Source organism: Drosophila montana, unplaced genomic scaffold (assembly GCF_035044405.1).
Source record: "Drosophila montana isolate Dmon_TW-CO22-7 unplaced genomic scaffold, ASM3504440v1 contig_3115_1, whole genome shotgun sequence".
NCBI classification, from domain to species: Eukaryota; Metazoa; Arthropoda; class Insecta; order Diptera; family Drosophilidae; genus Drosophila; species Drosophila montana.
In genome coordinates, this window is record NW_026997993.1 from 3,352 (window position 1) to 8,987 (window position 5,636).

Here is a 5,636-nt window from a genome sequence, read left to right on the forward strand (position 1 = left end):
TACACAAAGGGTCTAAGAAAACTGAAAAACCTACGCAACAAATTTTTTAAGAAATTCTGTTAATTTCGAGGCCCTCCGATTGGGAAACATATTCTCTACATAAGCGAGAGTTTGAATTTTTAAAAAAATTTTCTACAGCCAATTTATACTAAATATCGAGGATGGGATTAAGATTTGCCCAAAAAACTTCTGGTCGTTTGTCAATTCGAAAAGAGCAACCTCGTCGATGCCGTCAACTGTGACACTTGGGAGCCGTCAGCTAATTCGGATTAAGGTATAGCAGATCGTTTTGCCAGATATTTTAGCTCGAACTTTCCAAAATATTTTAATTGCGACGAGAGCTTTTCAATTTTTAAAGATGGTAGGTAATACCACATTCATAATTATAGGGGCATTATAAAACTATGTATTATCTCTAAATTATTTAAGCGTATGGTCGTCAAACATATCTCCTTTGTAATTAAAACGTATTTTGATCCTAGACAGCATGGCTTCTCGCCGAGCAGATCAACAGTGACCAATTAAGCAATTTTTACAAATTTTGCATCCCGAGCTTTGAGCGTCGTTGTCAGGTTGATGCAGTGTATACTTACTTTTCTATATCCTTCGATAAAGTCAGTCACGTCGTTCTCGTTAAGAAACTGTCTAGGCTGGGTTTTCACTCATCTTTATTAAGCTGGTTAAAATCCTATCTGTCTGATCGTTATTACCGCGTACGCATCTACAATAATTTGTCCGCGACTTATGTCCGCTTCTATTTAACTGATTTATTGTTGATATAGGGAGTTGCTTCCGTTCGTCCGATTATCTATTATTTGCCGATGACCTTAAAATATTCAAATGCATTTCGTCTCAGCATGATTTACTGATTTTGCAGAAGGACTTACACAACTTGTCTGAATGGTGTAGAAATAATCAGTTACGGGCAATAACTTACTCGTTAATCAGAAGCCTTGGACTTAGGAGTAATTTTCGACTCTAAGTTCTTATTCATTCAGCATATAAACTATATTATGCCTAAGGCGTAAGCGATGTTTGAGTTTGTTAAGTGCAATTCTAGCCAGTTTAAAGACCCGTTCACAAGATTATCTTTATATTCGGCCTTTGTGCGGTCTATATTAGAGTATGCCTCTTATATCTGGACCCCATCCGCAATTGTGCACACAATAGGATTGAAAGGCTGCAAAATCAGTTTTTAAAATTTAATTTACATTGCCTTAACTTTGCTGACGCCTTACCGTCATACAGAGCTAGGTGGTTATTACTACATTTGACATTTCCAGAAGATAGAAGAGTGATATCAGCGTTGCTTTTTCCACACAATGACATATGTCAGTCTTCTTTCGACCTAATCATAGTACTGCATCAGGCTAAGTTCACTTTCCTTGTCGGAGGACGTGTAACGAAATCTTATAGGCGTAAGTGCAGTCTAACCTAGCAATTATCGCATCAGAATTCAATATCGTGTTATGCGACACCAGTAATGCTTTTGCCGATCCGCTCATTTTATTTGTTATGATCGTGACTGATTGCAAATGGGCCTTACTACTGTGATATGTTTACAAAATTGCATTTGCGTCTACAGCTGAATGTCTCCAAGACACGTATTCATCTTGAGCATCATCGAGCTTTTCTTTACGTTTAATGTTCGCATTCACATTAATTGTTTGGTGTACTTCTACCTTTGATCTGAAACGCCAATCGAGCCATGCGTTGCTAACTGCGCCTACTATTGAGGCTGTTAAAAGGTTGGTGTCCATTATAGTTTGGTTTGGGGTTTGTTCTAGAGGACTACTTTCGTATTTTTCAGGCTGTCGTTACTGTCGTATTCTTGCTTTATTTCTCTAAATGAATCTCCCAACTCTTGAACTTAGATCAGACAATTAGTGAACTCACACTTTTCACAACACTATAATGCTAATCATTCATATTCGACGAAATTAATCAGAACCAGAACAAAAGTACACTGCGGTGTGGTTTAAAAATATATGTATTTTAGTGCAGATACCTGACGAGTTGTGTGGATTTTAATGAACTTCTGTTGGGCGCCAATTAAAAAAAAATGGATAATTATTAAATGGATAATATATATCCAACCTTTTGCTATGTTTGACTTCCAAATACTATCTAAGCTACCCGCGGTCAAACCGTTTTCAAGCAATATCGCTGATCTGGCGCCTCGTACAAGATATCAGTTTACCGCCGCGAACCATTGCCTTCAGAGTGCTGACAGAACAATTTACTGTATGAGCATTATGATTGCAAGAGTTAGAAAATTGCAAATATATATATACTAGGAGGGCCTTAGTTAACAAAAAAAACCTTCTTATAACCTCGGAAATCGATAGGTGCTTACATTTCGACTTCAGGGTATCACAAGTAAGACTGCTTTTGTCGGGAAGATACATGCTACACTATATACAAGGCCAAGATGACGTCATAAAGTTTCGAATTCCTATTTCGAATGGATTTTGCGAAAAGTGTAAAAGACATCTTAAATAAATTATCATTTTTATATATCCTATCTGGATACAAAATTTGCCCCGAAATTTCAGACAATAATTCATTGGATGGAAAGGAAGGGTGGATTTTCTTCATCTCTTGTTGCACTTTTGCAACACTTTTCGAAGTGAAGGGTATTGTTGTTGTTCTTCATAGTTCTTGCTAAGTTGCACAGCTGTTACAAGAACACCATTATAGTGAAGCTAAAACAAACTTCAAATATATTATTTTTGTGCTTGTGACGTATATTCATTTATTAAGGAAAATTTAGATACAGTCAATAAATTGACATAAAAAATCTGAAAATGCCTTGCAAACGTTATGAAAATTATAATTCCGATTTAACAATCCTTCAAATTAAAATTAAGATATCGCAATATACACAAATAACTATTTTTATTCTTATTTGTTATTTTACAGCTCTTGCCCTTTGCGACTGGTCATTGTTACAACAGAAACGTCGGAACTTGGCCCGACGACACTGCTCTCCTAGAGAAACATCATCATATTTCGCAAAAATGTCTCGTATCGGCTGCAATGAAATCGATAATTTAATGCAAAATTTAAAAAACGCCATTAAGCCTGGCAAACCCCTTGATTTGAAACCTCTTATTCTTAAAGCATGCGCAAATATGTTTAGTCAATATATGTGCTCAATGCGGTTCGATTATGAAGACAAAGAATTTCAACAAGTTATTTTGTATTTCGATGAAATTTTTTGGGAAATCAATCAAGGACATCCATTAGATTTTTTACCTTGGCTCTTGCCTTTTTACATATATCACACGCAAAAAATATGTCATTGGTCTTCCACTATTCGCAAATTTATTTTGGAGCGGGTAATTAATGAAAGAGAGTTGCATATCGATATATGTAGATGAACCTGACATTGATTTTACAGATGCGCTCTTGAAGAGTCTTATAGAAAATAAAAACGTGTCACGTAATACAATAATTTTTATGCTAGAAGATTTTATCGGTGGTCACTCAGCTGTTGGAAACTTAGTTATGCTAGCTCTTGCTTACGTAGCCAAGGATCCTGTTATAGGAAAAAAAATTCAATGCGAAATCGATTGTGTATCCGAAAGCAGTCAACGAACTATTACCTTACATGATATGGATAAAATGCCTTATACCATGGCTACCATACTGGAAGTCTTACGATACTCATCATCACCTATTGTTCCGCATGTAGCCACAGAGGATACATCGATATCAGGTTATGGCGTTACTAGCGGCAGTATTGTTTTTATAAATAATTATGTGCTAAACATGAGCCATAAGTACTGGAAGGATCCTGATAGATTTCAACCAGAAAGGTTTTTAGAAGAAGTGACTAGCAGTGTGTCAATGCCACCAAAATGCCATGAGAAAAGGAGATGCTCCGAAGAGTCTGATTCAGGTATTGAGTTTGAAAAAGATGCAAGAATACACAATTCATCTGTTCAACATCGATATATACCAAGCAAGCTAAATAAACAAAATATGAGAGAAAACTATAAGCCAAAAAAATTGCAACTTAAAAAAAATATTCCCCATTTTTTGCCTTTTAGTATTGGTAAGCGCACATGCATTGGACAAAATTTGGTGCGTGGATTTGGATTTGTTTTGTTAGCCAATATAATACAAACCTACAATATAAATAGTGTTGATCTTTCAACAATTAAAATAAAACCTGCTAGCGTAGCGTTACCTACAATTTGCTTTCCGTTAGTATTAACACCAAGAGTATAATATTCAATTTTATAACAATGGTTGAAACACGTATATAATATTCAACATACATACATACATTTAATTTAAATTGAATTATTTTAGTGAGGTAGTGCAATTGTATTTGTTTTAATGGCTTTCTGTTTTTGCTCACCCATTTAAAGTATTGCATTAAGAAGTAATGAAGCATATTAAATTATTAAAGATTATAAATAGCTTATTAGCCGATTACCATGATTCACGTAAAGCTTAAAAGCAATTTCTATAAATATATATTCTAAATATTGTTCGATATATGTATATCTAACATATATATATTTATTAAAATAAATAATATGTATAAGAGAATGTGAAACATCTGCTCTTGTATTTTTAAGGGACGACAATTGAAGAATATATCTTATCCTATACGTATTTTAAGTCTATATTTTGAATTTTTAAGTTCTCTTTATGTACATAAGTAGTTACATAAAGAGTTTTTCGAAAGACTGAAAACGTGTAGTTTTATATGCTTCTAATTATTTATTTAACAAAGAAAATATATTGTAATCTTTTATTTTTATTATTATATTTGGCGGGTAAGAATGGACATAAAAATGAAAAAAGTAAGCAGATCGTAAATATATATCAATTTAGCGGACATTGACATGATTCCAATGTCCAAGGAAACGAGAATTTCAGCAATGCATTGTGTATGACATAAGATCTGAAATGCAAACCTCCTTGACGTCGATGGGCACTCCAATTATAGGTTTTAAAACTGCCTAATTTAGGAGGGAAAGAGCGGAGCGGCATAGTTAGTTTAAAATAAGATTTTCAGTTGGGGATTGTTCGCACCAAAGTGAAAGGATAGTTTCTCCTTAAAAATCTTGATACTATCAGGACTTGAAAGAAGTATTGCCTTGGCAACTTGGGTGCTGTCTTGGGCCCAAAGTACATTTTGCAATGTGCTATGATCCCAACTAAGCTATGTGCTTTCAATATCGACAAAACTAAATGAAATACCTAATGCATAGCAAACACAAAGGTCGTGGGGTTTTGGTTAATGTCTTTCGGTATTTGCGTGGGTTACACTTCAAGCCTGTTGGAAAAGATAAATTTCGATCCAGTCGAAAGAAATAATAAAAAAGTTGACAGTGAGACAATTAAAAAGAAGAGCAAATTCACTTGCCAAGCGTCGATGTCTAGTGTTTAGTACCCGAACTACATGTCCAAGATCCATCAATAGACTGACTGCAACTGTCTGCGAATTACCTGTTTCATCTGAACTAAGAAAATAATTATATGGCAGCAGCTCTTCGAAAGCTATCAGAGTGGCTGACGGCGAAAACCAGGGCACCAAGCCATGGAAGTAGATCCTTCAACACGTTCCCGATAACCAACGCAGTTCAATAGGAAACTACAAAACTCAGATTTTTTTA

The 5,636-nt window shown here is 34.9% G+C and overlaps 1 pseudogene; it reads left to right on the plus strand.

The window, feature by feature from the left end:
- Positions 1-258: 258 nt before the first annotated feature.
- On the plus strand, positions 259-4,258 carry LOC135430939 (cytochrome P450 307a1-like; annotated as a pseudogene).
- The last annotated feature ends 1,378 nt before the right edge of the window (positions 4,259-5,636 follow it).